The 20,815-nt window shown below is 42.6% G+C and overlaps 1 long non-coding RNA gene across 1 annotated transcript in view; it reads right to left on the bottom strand.

Annotated features, from left to right (window-relative positions):
- Positions 1–3,619: 3,619 nt before the first annotated feature.
- LOC121289484 overlaps positions 3,620–20,815 on the bottom strand; it is a 93,082-nt gene continuing 75,886 nt past the window's right edge. Inside the window, exons 2-5 of the long non-coding RNA XR_005945584.1 lie at positions 19,688–19,930; positions 13,776–13,888; positions 7,879–7,969; positions 3,620–5,627 (exon numbers count right to left, since the gene is read on the bottom strand). This is a non-coding gene — a long non-coding RNA (uncharacterized LOC121289484). The remainder of the gene's footprint in view (positions 5,628–7,878; positions 7,970–13,775; positions 13,889–19,687; positions 19,931–20,815) is intronic.

Raw genomic sequence — 20,815 nt, 5'->3', positions numbered from 1 at the left:
CTGGAGAGGGTACAGAGGAGATTTACCAGGATGCTGCCTGGGCTGGAGGGTCTGAGCTATGAGGAAAGATTGGATAGGCTGGGGTTGTTTTCCTTGGAGCAGCGAAGGTTGAGAGGGGACCTGATAGAGGCGTATAGGATTATGAGGGGAATAGGTAGGGTGGATAGGAAGGCACTTTTTCCATTAGTAGAGGGGTCAATAACCAAGGGGCATAAATTTAAGGTAAGAGGTAGAAGGCTAAGCAGGGAGTTGAAGAGAAAATTTTCACTTAGAGGGTGGTGGGAGTCAGGAACTTGTTGCCTGAAAGGGTGGTTGAGTCAGAAACTCTTGTAACATTTAACAAGTATTTAGATACTCACATTGCCATAGCCTCCAGGGCTATGGGCCAAGCGCTGAAAAATGGGATTAGTGTAGTCAGAACTTTGTTGACCGGCGTGGACACAAGGGGCCGAATGGTCTCCCTCTGTGCTGTAAACATCTATGAGTCTTTGAGACTGCAGAGCTTAGATCTGATTCGGTGGTTGAGAGATTGCTTAGCTTTGTCGATTGCAGGCTGCTCCCATTGTTTGGCATGCAAGTAGTCCTGTGTTGTAGCTTCACCAGGTTGACACCTCATGCTTAGATATGCCTGGTACTACCCCTGGCATGCCATCCTGCACTCTTCATTGAACTAGTGTTGATCCCCTGGCTTGATGGTAATAATAAAGTGGGCGATATGCCGGGCATGAGGTTAGAGGTTATGTTTGAGTACAATTCTGCTGCTGCTGATTGTCCACAGCACATCATGGATGCCCAGTTTTGAGCTGTTAAAACTGTTTGAAATCTATCCCATTTAGCAGGGTGGTAGAGCCACACAACACGATGGAGGGTATCCTCAATGTAAAAATCGGGGTGGGGGGTGCAGGTGGGGGGTAGTGGGTGGGGTGTGGGTGGTAGGTGGTAATAAGCAGGAGGTTTTTTTTGCTTGTTTGATCTGATGCCATGAGGCTTCTTCGGCAATCGACGCAGAGTTCATTGCATTCATTTTGAGTCACGCTGGCTATGGCATCATCGTCAGGACACCACTCTGGATCAGATGTGGTACTTTTAGCTTTGGAATAATCTCTTCACAACAAATCATCTTCTTTTCCGTCCATTGAATTGGATAGTCTATATTTGTTGAATGATCTGATGACAATTCCTGCACTAATAGCGTTCCTTGACTTGATGACGAAACCACACAAAATGTCAAGTGGTACAGGGTACATATTTAAAGGCCTATTCCTGCCCCTAATTCATATGAACATATATGTTCATATGTTCCACTCATTGTGAAAGCTTTTTCTCTGTCAACTACCCTCGTATTCCATTTGGTATGAACATTATCCTTGAGTGGCTTGTTGAGGCACAGATCTGAAAGTTGAACTATGGACGTTAGACCATATAACAGCAATGTGGGTGTTATTTCTTTGTAGGTGCCTCTTGATCTCATCGGTTATATGGCATCTGAACATATGCCACACTAATAAGCTGCATTCTTTACATTGACCACTGGGACACCTATTCCACACGTTATCGATTCATAACTTCATTCCATCCTCATCCATCCAACCTGCTGTCATGGGCATGCACAAAAACTGCAGCAGGGAACTTGATTTTCGGCAGGATTTTAAGTTTGCAAATTGCCATATGCTTTAATTTCATTCTGATGGCCATGCAGGCTAGTACCACCGTGAATCTTATCATCTTTTGGCCTGTAGATTTTGCTAGAACTGTTTTCAAGCCTATCCACACCACCATTCTGTTGCTGGGCATATCGAAATTCATGGGCATTTCATCTATGTTGCTGATGTAGCATAATGGATACTCATGTTTTTGCTGCAGCCTGATAATGAATTGCTGGAAACTGGTAACTTTGGCATCAAGGTCTTTTGGCAGTCTCTGAGCGATCTTTGTCTTCTGCTGCAACACCAGGCATTTTCATTCCATAAAGCAGCTACACCAACTAGCTATTGCTCTGAAATCTTTGCTGGACTCAGGGTTTGATTGGCCCCACTTAAGTGTGTATACGCGCATTGCATTTCTGGTGATAATGAAACCATTCTGACGATTTTTGAGGACCCGTTCTGATACGTGCTTCTCAGGATCAGGCCAGTGGCTGGTCTCTGTTTTCATGGGGCATTTGGTCATGGGTATCTTTTTCAGGGTGGATTCCTTCTTCTTCCATTCTCACGCCAGTTTTTCACTAACACTGAATTTTCTCGCTGCTGCACAGTTATTTGGTGAGTTAGCAAATATTGCTACTTTTAGCTTGAAATCAGCTTCAGGCTTCATTTGTTTTGTTGAAAGACTAATTTTTCTTGGTCATTTGCTACTGTGTGAGCATTTCTTAAACTTCCAAGCATCTTCACAACATAGCCTGTATCGCTTGCTTGATCCCCTTGCTACAAGGTAAGTAAAATGTGATTTTTGTGGGGTGAAAAATTGAGTGCTGATGTGAGTATAGCATATCATGGCTGAAAAGGGGGTTTGACTTATATGCTGGAAAAGAGGGATTCGTTTTGTAATCTGGATCAATTTATACATTGCAACCTATGGGAAATTTAACCTAAATCTAACCCTAACTCCAAAATTAACCATATACCTAATACAAACATGGGAGATTTGTTCTTAAGTCTCCACAACATGTGCTTGAGCTGATCAAGGTTAACAATTCTGCAGCTTAGCAGAAAAACTAGGCCTAAGAAGTGCACAAACACAAACAGGCTGTGCATCATGATGTCCCTCTGTCATTTGAGGCACTGAGATGTCAAAAGACATAATAGTAATACCTGTGCTCCTCTTTAAAGTTGCAATTACACACAATGTTAGAACTCAATCAGTTATGTCATTGTCCGCTTGCAAAGCAACTGTGTGTGCTTTGTTTCTTCTATCCCTATGTCACGGAGAATGTGGAGTACAGAACTAAGCTTTATAGATCAGGAATCCTAGTCCTAAATATAATTAATTTCATACAGGATGTCAGGAAGGCTCTTACAATTGAGCTCAGCACATCTGTGCTCGTGTGGTGAAAAATCAGCAAGGCTTTCTAACTTTGAATCGAGTCAGTTGTGGACAGAAGGCATGTCTCTTTTTGTGGCTCACATAGTCAAATAACCCACTGACTATTTCTTTCTAGGCTCACACATAAAGATTAGGCCCTTGAACAAAGAATTCAAATGTGTCCAGTGTCTGTGACAATATGTATAAGCTGAGTCAGCAACTTCATGAAGGAGTTAAAAAAACTAGAGGGGAATAGATTGTATATTGTACTAAATAAAATAAATAACAAATGGTTGGGAAATGAATTCCTTATTCGGAATTTGGGGTTTTGCTATTTACATGTATTCTGGCCCCAAACCAATTTGAAACAAAAGTCGATGAGGTATTTGAACCCTGAACATATGTTGTTCCACATGAACAAATGGTGAAATGAGCAGGATTTTGTAATCTGTGGATCTCCAGCAGCACTTTTTATCCATCTTTGTCAAAGCAGGTGACACATAGAATAAATAGATTTGAGTTAAGTTCATAACACACAGACTCTTGGCAAAGCTTCTGTTGTGGAATATCTAAAAGACACTCGATACAGAGTCAACTGTAGGTAGATTCAGTAGTAGTTCTTTATTTAGTACAAGTGTCCACTTATGGGAAATGCTTTTTCAGAATGCTCTAAAAGGCAATTCAAAGTTACACAGTTTCTGTTGGCTATATATACCATTTTTGGGATAACTCATTAACTCACAATGTTCTTACCTTATATGTCTAATTATTACATCATTAATTACAAATGAGTTTAAAACATAAACACAGAACGACCTGTTATGAACCTCCGCAGTCCTGGAGGAAGTTGTAAAGCAATCATTAACACAAACGATGTTCCAAAAAATGTACTTTGCTTATCTCTCCTGATGAGTCATTGCAATGCCTATTGTAACCCTGAAATCAAGCTATCTATTTATTACAGCCTAACTTATAAACTATTCATCAACTTCCTGGCCTGGGCAGAAGATCATATTCATTCTCGTTTCTTTTTACTGCAAACATTTTTAAAACTCATATTCACAACTTGGTCAAGACTTAATAATCCCATGATACACCCTGATAGGCCTCTTCACTTCATTACAAGTAAGCGCAGTTGTCAAGTGTTAGAACCATTTCTTCCTGAACAGAAAGTCAATGTACACTTTTGTTTTCCAAAAAATGGTAAGCTTTTACATGATTGAATGCATAGGTAGACATAATAACATAAGAACATAGAAATAAGAGCAGGAATAGGCCATTCAACAATTCAAGCCTGTCTTGCCATTCAGGAAGATCATAATTGATCTTCTATCTCAACTCCATCTTCTGGCATTATCCCCAAATCCCTTAACTTCCTTAGTACCCAAACATGTTGATCTCTGTGTTGTATCTATTCAATGACTGAGCATCCACAACTCTGGGAATTCCAAAGATTCACAACACTCTGAATGAAGAAACATGGTATCTCATTCCTAAATGGCCAATCCTTATTCTGAGATTGTGCCCAATAGTTCTAGATACCTAGCCCTTTAAGAATTTTATATGTTCCAATGAGATCCCTCTCATTCTGCTAAATGGTAGGAAAGAAGTCCTAATCTACTTAATCTATTTTAATAGGCCAATCCTCTAATTCCAGGAATCAGTGAAGTGAACCTTTGTTGCATTCCCTCTAGAGCAAATATATCTTCCTATTGAAAAGGAGACCAAACCTATCCACAGTACTTCAGGTGTGGTTCTACTAAGGCCCTATATAATTGTAGCTAGACTTTTTTTTCTTATAATTATTACAATCCCCGTTGAAACCAATAACTTTTTAAAAAAGGGATGAATTTCCCAGATATCAACAGAAAGAATTGCAGGACAGGATTTCACATTTTAAGACTTTTACTATAACAAACAGACTAAAGACAACATAGATTAAACATTACTTAATAAGCAATTAATAAACCAAACTAATGTAAAGGTATTCCCCTATTAGCTAACTAACATAACCAAAATACTTTACTACACATTTTTATTTTATACCATGCTCCCAGCTGATATGTATCCTGGAACATTACGTCCCAACTTTTCAGCAGGCTCCCTTCCCCCTGCGTGCCAAGGTGAGCCTTTTGAAAGCCATTCCACTCAGTCTTTTGATATCCTGAGCCAACTTCCAGCAGCAAGGCCCACTCCAACGATTCCTTGTCCATTAAATCTCCACAAGTCCCATCTCTTCAAGCATTCTGCTTGCTGGCTAACACAAAAAACAATATTTTTCTTCTGTGTGTCACAAATATTCTACATCGTGGAAACTAAAGGCCCAGCAATTGCAGATCTACTGGCATGTTGAGATTTCACATTGGTAACATTCCATGGAATCAGTCCAATACCACAAGACAGATCAACCTCAGAAGTTACTCCTATCACTTCAGTCATGGTCTAACATCAAAATATCCAGAATTTTTCAACAGGATTGGCAGCTTCCAGGGAGCTGCAACACTACACTTGCATTAGAATGCAACTCCATCATGAGTGTTGCTGTAACTGCTTTTGTGTGCTTTTCTGAATCTCCATCCATGATGACGACTTGTGGTGGGAATGCACTATGGAGTAATGGAGTAATAGATCAGATGAGAAGACTTGCAAGAGAGACATTCTATTGGCCAGGCATGAACAATTACTTTGAGGTGGTTGTTAAGAACTGCGAGGCATGTCAAGAGAATATGCCGAGTCAGCACAAAGGACCACAGATTCCACATGAAGTTCCTACCCATCCTTGGTCCAAAATTGCTTAAGACCTTTCTTTATGCTCATGGCACTGACTTCATCATCATCGTCGATTACTTTTCCAAGAACCCCATTATATGACAATTGTGCAATACATCAAACATGACTGTTGCACACAATCTAAGTGCTATTTTCACTTCATTTGGTGTGCCTAGAGAGATAATTTTGGATAATGGTCTGAAACTTGTTGGGAAACTATTTTAGGGTTTGTGTGAGAAGTGGAATATTGATCATATTACTTCTTCCCCTTCTTACTCTAAATTTAATAGCCTAACTGAACAAATGATTTGCACAATAGAATTCTTAATTCTCAAATATAGACAGATAAAGCAAGGTCTACACATTGTACTGTTATGCCTGAGGTTGACACCTTTAAGATCATTGGTAGAGCTCATGTTTGGCAGACCGGTGTTTACCAATTTATCTACCCATTATACTGTCATAGAAACTAGAGAGCAACTTTTAAAACTACAAGGGAAGATGATCAACAGCACAATAAAAATGCAGGTCAGAATTGCCAACTTTACAGTTGGAATAAGTTTGCATCCAAGATCCCACAGAAGGTATATGGCAACCAGCTGAGGTGACAAGGATTTGTTCAGAACCAAGATCCTATGAAGTCATTACATACAAAGGCACACAGTGAGGCATGACCAAGGACAAATCAAATCCGTTCCATCTTCTCATCCACTGTGCAGTCCTATTGCATCCAGGACAAGATCACAAATGCAACCAGGAACAACATCCAAGAATGACAGACCCACAGATCATCACGAGCAATTAAAGAAACCTCCAGACAAGTTTCCCATCACAAGATCTGGGTGTACAAGCAGATTACCTTTACACATTACAGATTATATATACATCAGTTCTATGCAATTATGTAATGGTAACTAAACGTGAACACTTATTGAAAGTAGTTACATTTTACTGGAAGCGAGGGGTTGGGGGGAGTATTTTTAAAAATAAAGGCAGATGTTGCAGTATGCCCTTAAGAGGATGAACATGTGTCTGTATACATCGCTAGAGGGAAATGATGTATGTAATGTGTGTTCCAATTTTGGTTTTACTTTTGCTTTAAACAGCAGAGCAGACAACACAGATCCTGGTGCTCCAAGATTTACAACAATGTAATGCTATTCTCATGTGCCAAATCTTAATGAATGAACCCACAATGTGTTTACCCAATTCCTTATGCGGGATTGGTGCCTTGTGTCTTATACAACAAATAAGCTCAAGGACTATATCATTATAAGAACACTTCAGATTGATCTATGTCAAAGACCTGAAAGGGTAGGAAGACAACTCTCAGGCCTTTGCCAACATTGCCCCTGACTCAACCAATATGAAGCATGAAAAAATTGCCTGTGGTTACTCAATCTCTGATTTTTCCTTTTTCTGTGCAGTGACATGCCTGATTTCTCTTGGTTGGCTCCTCATAGAGATAAACCATGAGATCAGGACCTCAACCTTCTGGCATTCCCCTCTCTATTTTACATGGCTTAACACTTTAAACTGCATGCAGAGAGTGCCCATGAGCATTGATGGGAGAGGGGGACCCGGCTAGAGAAAGTGTTGCAGTGTTGGTACATCAAGAATGTCATGAGCAATAATGGGGTAATTATTATACATGTACATGCTAATAGAAAGTTTTTGATATTTGAAGGTAAAACAATACAAACAGTATCCCTGTAAGGACAGAATTACCACAAGTCTTTGCAAGTCTCTTTGTAGTAGCATGAAATTTAACTCAGTCATGTGAATCTTAAATAGGTATAATACTAGGAGTAAAAATTAATAAACCAGAGGATGAGTTGGTTTGTTTGCTGTATATCAACATTATAAAATAAGCATATTTATATTGTCATTAATAATTACAACCATAACAACACTTTCCCTTAGATATTCATAATTCTTGTGTCTGCAACAGTAGCACTACATTCCTGTCATTGGAATTAGATTTCAGTGAAACAGTTGACAGGCATTTCTATTCAGTATAGCCAAAACTAAATATATATGGATCCTTAATTAAAAATCATTCTCTGTCCAATAAAAAAACATACTTACTCTACATATTAATTCTTCTGAAGTTTTATATTGAGACCTTAGTTAGGAAGTTTTCTTTCCCTGTTATGAATTCAGTTGCAAACGTCCTAACCTTAGTGTGAAATTGAAATTGTTATTCAACTTAGAATCAATAGCTCCATAAAAAATAAATATATTTTTCTATAGATATAAAGGTAAACTAAAATTAACTCTTCCTTTGCCCAAGGATTGGTCAAGTGAGCTCCGCCTCATTTCTCATTTTTAAATGATCTCAGGCTAAATTTGTGCTGTACTCTCTTGATAGAAACCACTTCTTACTAACATTGACCTTAATCACTGCTTCTGACAAAAGGCATTTCCTTTTGCAGATTGACTGCTTCCTATAAATACTGGACTATTTCCAAGTGACCTGGGCACAAGTTTTGGTATTGGACATTTTCCAATTCAAATAGATATTTTTCATGCACGCTGAAGTCAAACCATACGTAGATGTACTTCACTGTGTGAAAAGAAGCAATAACTAATCATTACATAATAAAGGGAGAATGTAGGCCACTATGCCCTCAGAAAATACAACATGTGTTTTCTCTTGTGGATTCAGGTGGCAAAATTAGAATTATATTGAGTAAACATCTCATTAAAGTTGGTCTTTAACCTTAGGTTGGGGACAATAACTGTGTTCACAGTCACATTCTGCTGCTGATTCTAACTTCTTGTAGACTGATCTACTTGCAAATCACACAATGGTCAAGTCTGGAATTTGGCTGTACTATCATTCTTAGTTGCAAACTGAATTGCAAATGTATCCTGGTTCTCTTCTGAACAAGCAGAGCAAACTCCTTAACTGACTTGATATGGTACAATGCAGGTTCAACCAGAGTTTTACATCTGACATGAATGTTCGTTGTAGAGTTGGTTGAAAACATTTGTGCTTTCATATTACAAAACTGAACACCACCTATAAATAGGATAACCAAAATAAATGTTTCAACTTACAGTTAATCAGGTACTCAAATATTATGGAAGAGTTTTAATTGTGTTTTTATTTTCTTTTAAACTAAACTACTAATGCAGTTATCAGAAAATTAGAATAATCTTTCATTTACAATGGCTGGTCAATTTATATTTTAATCAATCAAATAGATATGATTCTCTGATTTTGATTAAATCCAAAAATTTGACAAATTTAAACATTGAGTGAACAAATTACGATATGACTGGGAATAGTGAAATTTACATTTAATTTTACCAATATGGCAATAGATTTTTTTATTCATTCACGGGATGCAGGCTTTGTTGGCTGGGCCAGCATTTATTGCCCATCCCTAGTTGCCCTTGAGATGGTGGTGGTGAGCTGCCTGCTTGAACCGCTGTAGTCCATGTGGTGTAGGTACACCCAGAACGCTGTTAGGAAGGGAGCTCCAGGATTTTGACCCGGCGATAGTGAAGAAGTGGCGGTATATTTCCAAGTCAGGATGGTGAGTGACTTGGAGGGAAACTTCCAGGTGGTGGGTACCCATCTATCTGCTGCCCTTGTTCTTCTAGATGGTAGTGGTCATGGATTTGGAATGTGTTTTCGAAGGAGCCTTGGTGAATGTCTGCAGTGCATCTTGTATATGGTACACACTGCTGTTACTGTACATCAGTGGTGGAGGGAGTGAATAGAGTGCCAGTCAAGCAGGCTGCTTTGTCCTGAATGGCATCAAGCTTCTTGGGTGTTGTTAGAGCAGAACTCATCCAGACAAGTGGGGAGTATTCCATCACACTCCTGACTTGTGCCTTGTAGATGGTGGACAGGTTTTGGGGAGTCAAGAGGTGAGTTATTTTTGTCACAACCACTGACCTCTGATATGGCCAGTCCAGTTCAGTTTCTGGTCAATGGTAACCCCCAGGATGTTGATGGTGGGGGGATTCAGTAATGGTAAAGCCATTGGACATCAAGGGATGATGGTTGGATTCTCTTTTGTTGGAGATGGTCATTGACTGATACTTGTGTGGCGTGAATGTTACTTGCCACTTGTCAGCCCAAGCCTGGATATCGTCCAAGTCTTACTTCTTTTGGACATGGACTGTTTCAGTATCTAAAGAGTCGCGAATGGTGCTGAACATTGCGCAATCATCAGCAAACATCCCCACTTCTGAACTTATGATGGAAGGAAGGTCATTGAAGCAGCTGAAGATGGTTGGGCTTAGGACACTATCCTGAGGAACTCCTGTAGTGATGTCCTGGAGCTGAGATGACTGACCTCCAACAACACAACCATCTTACTTTGTGCTAGGTATGACTCCAACCAGCGGAGAGTTGTCCCCCTGATTCCAATTGACTCTAATTTTGCCAAGGCTCCTTGATGCCATGCTTGGTCAAATGCGTCCTTGATGTCAAGGGCAGTCACTCTCACCTCAACTCGGGAGTTCAGCTTTTTTGTCCATGTTTGAACCAAGGCTGTAATGAGGTCAGGAGCTGAGTTGCCCTGACAGAACCCAAACTGGGCGTCAGTGAGCAGGTTATTGCTAAGCAAGTGCCATTTAATAGCACTGTTGATGACCCCTTCCATTACTTTACTGATGATGGGGAGTAGACTGACAGGGCGGTAATTGGTTGGGTTGGATTTGTTCTGCTTTTTGTGCACAGGACATACCTGGGCAATTTCCCACATAGCCGGGTAGATGCCACTGTTGTAACTGTACTCGAACAGCTTGGTTAAGAGCGCAGCAAGTTCTGGAGCACAAGTGTTCAGTGCTATTTCCAGAATATTAACAGGACCCATAGCCTTTGCAGTATCCAGCAGTATCCAGTGCCTTCAGCCATTTCTTGATATCAGGTGGAGGGAATCGAATTGGCTGAAGACTGGCATCTGTAATACTGGGGACCTCTGGAGGACGCCCAGATTTGTGGCAAATACTTCAGCCTTATCTTTTGCACTGATGTACTGGGCTCCCCCATCATTGAGTATGGGGTTATTTGTGGAGCCTCCTCCTCCAGTGAGTTGTTTAATTTTCCACCACGACTGGATGTGACAGGACTGCAGAGCTTAGATCTGATTCATTGGTTGTGGGATCGCTTAGCTCTGTCGATCATCAACTCATCAAAAATAAATTCATGAGGGACTTATAAATGGCCTTCCTAACAAGTGGAATGAACTGATTATTCCATTGTTACTTTCAGCATCTTGGGATGTGTTTCATACATTCAATGCACTTTTTCAATGACATTTGTTGCTATTTAGTGCTTCTTGTTTATACCATAGATGTAGGAATAATTTGGCTTCCAAAATAATGAGTGAAGATTAATTCTTTCTTTTGTTTCAGTGAGATTTATCACAACTGTCAGTTCATGCATTACTGCCATTCTGTTGTATGAATCACCTGTTACCTCCTTCTCCTGATATGATCAGCCACCATTTTGAAAACTTAACAAGTGAGATCTATTAAGCACACACATTCTTGCCATCTTCAAAATCTTCATGAGTGTTGTGCAGTGCTCAGAGAAAAGATTAACTTGTGGACTCACAGCAGGCAGGCGTTATTGAACAACTTTATTTACACCTCCCAGGGAGGGCAGCAGAGAAGGCAATATGACAAAATGTTCAGGTCTTGCAATATACTACACCCCCACTTAAAAAACAACTTATACGTTAAAATGTAAAATGGTACATGTACATAATATCCAGATATAATATGAGAAGAGCCCTAATTTGTATGCATCATTGGGATGATTTGTAAATTTTGGGGTATGTTGTTAAGGAAGTCTTAGATTTCACATCTTTATAAATGCCAAATAGTGTGATGTAGCTTTAGGAAAGAACACATGGGTCCTTTGGGAGTGAACAGAAGTTATAACTAGGACACATTTGCACATTTGATCTCCAGTGAGGCTAGCTTAGCAGTAAAGAGAAGTCAAAGCTACAATGCTGATTGACCAGGAAAGTGGCCTTAGGGTTAGATATTCCCGGACTTCCAGGCAAAGATACAAGTTATAGTTTAGCAGTTAGAAGGGACGCCAAGGCCGTAAAGCTAATTGGTTACAATAATGTTCTTGGACCTAGAATGTTCTGAGGACTTCCGGTTAGAGATATAAATTAAAGTTAGATTGTTGTGGAGACACTAAGAGCACTATTTCCATTGGTCAAGAGTTGCGAATATTGTGTTAGAAGTCATTAGTTTTGTTGACCCAGGCGCATGTACTTAGGCTAAGTGTTACAGAGCTATCTGAAAAAAAGGGCATAACAAGAACGGTGCATCACTGAAGTCTCTGCACTTGCCAAGGGTTAGCATTTATCACAGGACACTTGCTGGGGAGACTACTTGTCGGAAAAGAGAGTTAGGAGTAGGGCACTTGCTAGGAAGTTAGCATTTGCATAGGACATTGCAGATCAATGGGTATTTGTCATGGGCTGAAGGGTTGCTGTAAGAACCCAGTATTAGGCTTAGTTAGTGATTAAGCATAGAAACATAGAAAATAGGAACAGGAGTGTGTCATTCGGCCCTTTGAGTCTGCTCCACCATTCAATATGATCATGGCTGATCCTGTATCTCAACGCTGTCCTCCTGCGCTGTCCCCATACCCCTTGACTAAAGCAACTGTCACAGGGTTGAGGAATGCCATAGAATCCAATATTAGAGATCAGTGGATTCAGTATAGACAAGATTGCCAGGGCTAATGTAATTGCTTTAAGAGAGTGTGAACAGAAAGCATATAACCACTTAGCTGCTGAGGAATCATTCAGTCAATTAAAGTCTAGCTTGGAGAATCAATAGCAAAGTACAGTCTCAGTCATTTTGAGAAAGCCACAGTCTTTGTTGGAAAGCTGTTTCCACCAGAAAGAGAGAGAGAATACTCAGTAGGCAGCTAATTGTGTATCTTCAGCAGTTATGGTGGTCTAGAAGCTGTGGGTTGGCGAAGGATCCACTAGAGTTGAAGTCTTAAAGCTACAAAGAGACTTATATGTATGATTTGAGTTAAGTTGGCTAAGCTAAAATCTTGAGTCAAGAGATCAGGTTCAATGAAACAAGAAGGGAAGACCCCAGTCCTGGGATCTAGGGTAAAGGCAGACCGACATGCATTGAACTTGTGTATCATGCCATGCCTCGACTGGTGAAATGTTAAGTATCAATCCTTATTGTCCAATAAACCTTGTTAGTTTGCTTTCAAAATTAGTGATTTTTTTTTTGCCAATATGATTATTCCTCGGCAAGAATTTTCTTACTCTGGGGTTTAGTACAGAGTCCAAATCCCTACAGAATGCATATCATATCCCACCTTAACACTAACTTCACCTAACACTGGAATATTGTTATTGAAATAACTAGTCAGTTTCACACCAGTTTTGTGTCAGGGATTACTTGTTATGACTGGTTCCCAGGTGAGTCCCCTAATTTGTTAACTTCCCAAATAGGACCTCAATTTTGTTAAGCTCCCAGATGAGGAGGAATGATCTGGCTCCCCTTCTTTATTCAACCCGCTCGGTTGTTGCAACAAGATTAATTTGAAAGGGATCCCTTTGCCCGTGGATACCTTTTCCAGTCCAAATGTATTTATGTTTTAGAAGGAGCCAATTTAATCAGGCTTTCTTGAGTCAAAGAAAGAGAAAGTTTATTAGTTACTAAAACCCAAGAAAAATAATAAAAATGCCACACATATATATGCAGATCGGAAATGGGAAGTTAAGAGTCTAAATAGAAGTTTAAAAATATACATGAATCAGTCTTTGGCTTCTCTGTGAGGCATAGATGATGAAATGTTATGGCCATTAAGTTGAGTGATTCTGGTAGAGCTGCCTTTGGTAGTTTCATAGTTGATTTGGAGACACTTGGTTCTGTAGGATAGCTGAAGTCCTACTTCCTTTTTAATTGTGATTTCTGCTGCCTTGCCTCCAGCAACAGAGAGAAAGAGAGAGAGAGACGGAGAGAGACTTTACCTGCAACTGCAGGGATGACTAGTTAGTTTTCTTGTGCTGTCACTCTCAGAGCACATCTGCACACTTGCACTGCTCTGCAGATAGCTTTTAAACTCATTTTTCCCATTGTATTCCTGTAAGGGAAAAAAAAAACCATGTCTTGTTTCCAGAGTCTGTTTTCTTTGATTTCTAACCATTTTACATATTCTGAGACATGAATCAACAGGAGATAGATTTTAGATAACGTGGCAAGTCTTTTGTCTCTACAACCACAGGAGATTAAAGTTCAGTCTTTTGCATCTTTCCTATCTCCCTTTTAAGTGCCTCTACTTGAAGAAAGCCATGACACCTTTTCAGGTGCAACTCTCAGGACAGGTCTGTCAGTATAATCCACAAAGGGATTTTTCCAGAAAATGATCACTTTACATTATCAGCCCTCTTTTGCTAAGTGTCCTTGCTTGTGTTTCTTTAAACACACACACATTTTCCTTAAAAAGTTCAATTTGCCCGTAAGTAATATGTGGCTGTAATGGGCTTTTCACAAAACTTCCCCCACACCACAAATGAATTGAGATTAATTCTCATTTCATTACAAATGAAGAAAAAATATATAAAACAACAAACACACGCACACACACACATTCTTTCTCTGGTCAATATTATCTCTTCAATTCTAACTGGATCTCTTTAAGTTCTAGACAGGTGGCCTGCACTCACATTTGATTTCCTAGCAGTGTGAGTGATTTTTAGGTGGTAACATTAGAGGGACAAACTCCAATGGAACGACCTGGCATTCTTGTCTTAAACTTTTCCAGAAAGGTTAAAGGGTTGTAGTCAGTATAGACCTTGGTCCCTCTATATCCACTTCAGACATACATCTCAAAGTGTTTGAGAGCCAGTAATAAACCAAGGGTTTCCTTTTCCACTGTGGAATACCATTTCTGATGCATGTTTAGTTTTTGGGAGAAGTACCTGGTGGGCTCCTTATCCCTAATTCATAAAGTGGGTGGGGACCCAGAGGCAGGAATCACCACCTGGTTGTTATTGTTTGGAGTGGCGCAGCACGGGCCAACAGCGAGATCGTGAGGCTGCCTCTACTCTTTAAGAATCCCAGGGAGAGAGGTTCTGTGGGAAGGAGAAAAGAAAACAGTAGGAGTATATGTGTCTGTATATCCTAGGCCCATACAGTGGAACCTGGCCTCCAGTTGTCTTGGATCTATTGGCACTGGACCAAGGCCTTGCTCCATGAAGCATGTGTGGTAGTTGATGTGCAACAGCTACTCCACATTAAAAGGACTCATGCACAAACATCTTCCATCCCCTTAAAGTGAAGTTTGGGGCCTGGAACGTAAGGATCCGCATAGACAACCCCAACAGTGACAGACCGGAATGCGCACTGCTTTCGTTGCCTGGGAGCTCAGACATTTCGACATTGATATTGGTGCCCTAAGTGAGACCCGACAGGCAGGGGAAGGCCAGCTCAAAGAACAAGGTGGCGGTTACACCTTCTTCTGGAAAGGTAAACCAGTAAAGATTGCCACCTCCACAGGGCTGTCTTCGCCATTAAAAAAGAACTAGTTGGCCATCTCAAAGACACCCCTTGTGGGATAAACGAGCGCCTCATGACCCTTTGGCTCACCGTAGCCCAGAATCAATGGGCTACAGTCCTCAGTGCGTACGCCCCAACACTTGATGCTACAGACGAGTCCAATGAGGAATTTTGCTCCAGCCTCAAACAATCCCTGGCCCGAATCCCTGCGGGTGATAAGCTGATCCTCCTTGGTGACTTCAATGCCAGAGTTAGAAAAGACACAGGCCTCTGGGGAGATATAGTTGGCAGAGACGGGGTAGGGAAATCCAACACCAACGGTATCCTGCTCCTGAGAAAATGCCTGGAACACGGCTTTGTCATAACCGATACCTTGTTCCGTCAGAGAGACAAGTACAAGGCCTCACGGCAATACCCTAGCTCCAAGCACTGGCACCTGCTCAACTACGTCATTGGCTGAGCGAGGGACCTCAAAGATGTGCGTATCACCCACGCCATGACAAGGCTCTGCGACTGTTGGACGGATCACCGCCTAATTCGCTCTGTTATCAACTTCAATGTAGCCCCAAAGCAACGATGGCAACAGAAACAATGCCACAGGAAAATCAACACTGAGGCACTCAAGGACCCCGAAAGAGAGCCCTATTCAGCCAGCACCTCGCTGCCAACCTGGCGACTCCTGGTGACCCAGTGATGCAGTGTCCACAGCGACTGGTCTGCCCTCAAGGCCTCCATAATCAGCACCTGCGAAGAGACGTTTGGTCACTCGACTAGGAAACATCAAGACTCATTCGATGAGAATGACCAGGAGATCCAGGAGCTGATAAGTTGCAAGCACAAGGCATTTCTGAACCTGAAACAGCAACCCAAAGCAAGAGCAAGTAAGCAGCTCTACAGATGGCTGAAGGTTGAGTTCCAGCAAAAAACCTGCGACCTAAAGAACAGAAGGTGGGTGGAGGAAGTTCAGGAGATCCAACAGTTAGCTGACAAGCATGATGTGTGAGGTTTCTTTAGCTCAGTCAAGACCACCTATCGCCCATGCACCCAAGGCCCCACTCCACTGCTGGCCAAGAATGGAGAGGTGCTCATCAAGGACAGAGAGACATCAGCACCCACTGGAAGGAGCACTTTGAAGATCATCTTAACAGAGTCTCTGTCTTCAATGCAAGTGCCATCGACTCTATTCCGCAGCATTCTACCTGCTACCATCTCAGCACTCCAACCCAGCACGAGGTAGAAAAGGCCATTCAACAACTAAAGAGCAACAAGGCATCAGGAGTAGATGGAATCCCCACCGCAGCACTAAAGCATGGCGAGAAGCACTATTGGTTTAAAACTTGGCCTCACCTCCCTTATCTGGAAGGAGGAGAGCAGGCCAGGAGATCTCAGAGATGCCGTAATCATGACCATCTTAAAGAAATGTGACAAGTCCGACTGCGGTAACTACAGAGGAATCTTCCTGCTGTCAGCCACAGGGAAGGTCATTGCAAGAATCCTCCTCAGTCACCTTCTCCTTGTGGCTGAAAAGCTCCTCCCAGAGTCGCAATGTAGATTTTGCCCACTAAGGGGCACGACAGACATGATCTTCACTGCACGGCAACTGCAAAAGAAATGCAGGGAACAGCACCAACCCTTGTACATGGCCTTCTTTGACCTCATGAAAGCCTTCGACAATGTCAACTGAAAGGATTGTGGAGCATCCTCCTCTGTTTCAGCTGCCCCCACAATCCTTCACCTGCTCCACAATGACATGCAAGCCATGAACCTGACAAATGGATCCGCCACAGACCTAATCCATGTCTGGACCAGGGTCAAGCAAGGCTGTGTCATCGCACCGACGCGCTTCTCGATCTTTCTTCCCGCAATGCTCCATCTCACCCTCAGCAAGCTCCCTGCTGGAGTGGAGCTAAATTACAGAACAAGCGGGAACCTGTTCAACCTCCGCTGCCTGCAGGCCAGATCCAAGGTTGTCCCATTCTCTGTCATTGAACTTCAGTATGCAGACGATGCTTGCTTCTGCGCACACTCAGAGGCTGAGCTCCAAACCATCGTCAACACCAAGGCGTACGAGAGCATGGGCCTTAGACTAAACATCTGTAAGACAAAGGTCCTTTAGCAACCTGCCCCCTCCACACCGCACTGCTCCCAGTTATCAAAATCCACGACAAGGCCTTGGACAAAGTGGACCACTTTCCATACCTTGGGGCCTACTGTCAACAAGGGTGGACATCGACGTCGAGGTTCAACACCACCTCCAGTGTGCCAGTGCCTTTGGCCACCTGAGGAAGAGAGTGTTTGAAGACCAGGGCCTCAAACCCAGCACCAAACTCATGGCCTACAGAGCAGTGGTGATAACTGCCCTCCTATATGGCTCAGAGGTAAGAACTATGTACAGCAGGCACCTCAAAATTCTGGAGAAGTACCACCAGCATTGCATCCATAAGATCCTGCAATTCCATTGGTAGGATAGGTGCACCAACATCACTGTCCTTGCTCAGACCAATATTCCCAGCATCAAAGCATTGACCACGCTCAATCAGCACCGCTGGGCGGGCCACATCGTCGGCATGCCTGACATGAGACTCCCTAAACAAGTGCCCTACTCGAAGCTTTGACATGGCAAGTGAGCCCCAGGAGGGCAGAGGAAATGCTTCAAGGACACCCTCAAATCCTCTTTGAGAAAGTGCAAATCCCCACCGACATCTGGGAACCCCTGGCCCAAGACTGCCAGTGGAGGGAAAGCATCGAGGAAGGAACTGAATACTTTGAGTCTAATTGCCAAGGGCTAACTGAAACCAAGTGTCAACAGCAAAAGGAGCGCACGGCAACCTGGGCACCCCACCCACCCATTCCCCCTACCACCATTTGTCCCACCTGTGACAGAGACTGTTGGTCAAGCAATGGACTCTTCAGTTACCTGAAGACTCATTTTTAGTGTGTTAGCAGGTCACCCTTGACCCCGAGGGACTGCCTAAAAAGAGGAAGAATTTCTCTTTCTGGAGGAGGACAGTCCCTACACCGATGTCACTTGCATCAATGACTACTTTAAATGTTTGGTTAAAGTTTAAAGCTGCAACTGCAAGCACAGGCTCACCTATTAAAATGTCTTTCAGTTTTTTAAAAGCAGACTGGTATTTCTCAGTCCATGCTACCCTTGCTTTTTACTGTAATAAGCCTGTCACTGGGGTGGCTACTGTGCTGAAGTTTGGGATGAACTTGTGGTAAAACCCATACATCCCCAAGAACCTCATGATTTCCCAATTTGTTGTGGGAATGGGGAACTGTGCTACTGCTTGTACCTTTGCAGCCCTGTGCAGTGCTTGTCCTTGACCCACTATGTTTCCTAGATAGGTTACCTGAGCCTTAGCGAACTTGCTCTTTGCGAGACTGACCACTAGCTCAGCTGACTACTTTCTGGAAGAGGGCTTCCAGTTGCTTTAAGTGAGTTTCCCAGGTGTCGCTGTACACAGGGAAGTTGTTTAGGTACACTGGGAAGTCATCTAGGTACACTATACAATTGGATAAGCCGGCCATTACCTGCTTCATCAGCCTTTGCAAGGTGGCTGGGGCATTTTGGAGTCCAAGTGGCATGAATTGACACTGGTATAACCCAACTGGACTTACAAGGGCAGAGTTTCCTTCATGCGGGCAGTCAAGGGGACCTGCCAGTATCCCTTGGGTAAATCCGTCTTTGAAATGTAGGCTACTTTACCTACCCTATCTATGCAGTCTCCAAGGAGGGGTATCGGATAGGAGTCGGCTCTGGTCACTGTATTAACTTTTTGGTAGTCAAAGCAGAATCTTCTGGAGCCGTCCGGCTTGGGCACGAGCACAGCTGGGGAGCTCCAGCTACTGCTGCTAGGCTCTATTAGTTGGTGCTCCAGTGTGTGGTTAATCTCTTCCCGAACCTGGGCCAGCTTCTCTGGGCCAGACAAAATGGTTGTTGCCTTACAGGAGGGCCTCTCTCACATCCACATCATGTAGAGCTAGTGTGGTGAAGCCTGGCTTGTCTCTCCATTAGCCTTTAAATGCAGTGAGGAGTCTCACCAAGCCTGCTCACTGTTCTGCACTTAGGTGGGTGAATAAGGAGTCTAAGTTCACTAGTATCTCTGTGTTAGTTAGCTGGCATTAGGGTGTTCAATATGGGTCTCACCAACGTCTCCCTCCAATTCATCCCCACTGCTACCCTTATCCTCTAGGTTGGTGGCAATGGGACAGACCGTTACCTGCTTGCCCACCTCTCAGCTGTGATATTGCTTTATCATGTTGGCGTGACACAACCTTTGCTATTTCCCCCAAACCTGGAGCCTCATTTAATAGTTTACTTCCTCAAGATTCTTTGCTACTCTGTACGAGCCATTGAACCAGGCTTTTTTGGATTCACCTGGTATTGGTAGGAGCACTAACACGTAGTCTCCTGGCTGAAAGATCTGGGTCCTGACATATTTGTCTGCCTGTTTCTTCATAGCTGTCTGGAAGATTTTTAAGCATCTTTGGGCCGCATCACAGGCTTCCATGAGTCGCTCCTGGAACACCGTTACATAGTCTGACATGGAGACTTCCTCTTTTTGTTCTAAAAACCTCTCCTTGATTCGTTTCAGAGGCCCTCACAATTGGTGCCTATAAACTAATTCAAACAGAGTAAAATCAGTGGACTCATTGGGCGGAATCAATTTTACAGTATGTGCGGTAACAGGCGGGAAAAAGGATATTTTACCTGTAGGCTGCAATGGCAGACTTTCACGCTGTATCATCCCAAACCCGCTTCGTTAATCATGCATTCCCAGGAAACATGTCAGGTCGTTGGCCAGGCGGCCTTTCATTCACCTGCCCTGTCATCACATCAGGACTTCACTAAACCGGGTGCCATATTTAAAGGCCGTCCCTGCAAAGAGCTAACACCCTTCACTGAATAGGAAGCTGCTGCAAAGTCATGGCTGCCAGAGGGAGGAAAGATGCTACCCCCAAATTTACTGATGCCTCCCTCAAGTGCCTACTGGATGCAGTGGTGGCCTGCCGTGATGTCCTCTACCCCCACTCTGGGCGAAGGCCAGCATCAAGGTGACAAATCCAGCATGGGAGGTAGTGGTGGCGGTGGTCAGTGCCAATGTCCTGCAAAAGAGGACAGCCACGCAGTGCCATAAGAGGATGAATGATCTCTGCCATTCTGCCAGGGAGAGCACCAAGATGTAACAGCAGGGTTAGGAAGATGTAACTCTTTCGAGTACAATCCCATTTCTATCTGTTTCAGATGAAGTTACATTGTTTCATAGTTTGTCATTGTGAGATTTGAACTCTTGATCTTGGGGTTACAAACCCAGTACCATAACCACTTGGCTATTTGTTGCACAGCCTCAGTGAGTGTGTTAATCACTTGTACATAATGTTTACTTTGTTAATAAACTCCCAAGAATATCTCCTTGCCTATGGCTCCTTGTTCTGATGAGCAGAGTCCATGTCACTCAGATGTGAAACATTGGTCCCTGCTCAAGATAAAGGTAGGTTTTTCAGT

The sequence above is a fragment of the Carcharodon carcharias genome, chromosome 2, assembly GCF_017639515.1.
Source record: "Carcharodon carcharias isolate sCarCar2 chromosome 2, sCarCar2.pri, whole genome shotgun sequence".
Taxonomy (NCBI): domain Eukaryota; kingdom Metazoa; phylum Chordata; class Chondrichthyes; order Lamniformes; family Lamnidae; genus Carcharodon; species Carcharodon carcharias.
Note: the sequence above shows the minus strand (reverse complement) of the source record. Positions and strands in the feature narration are given on the sequence as shown.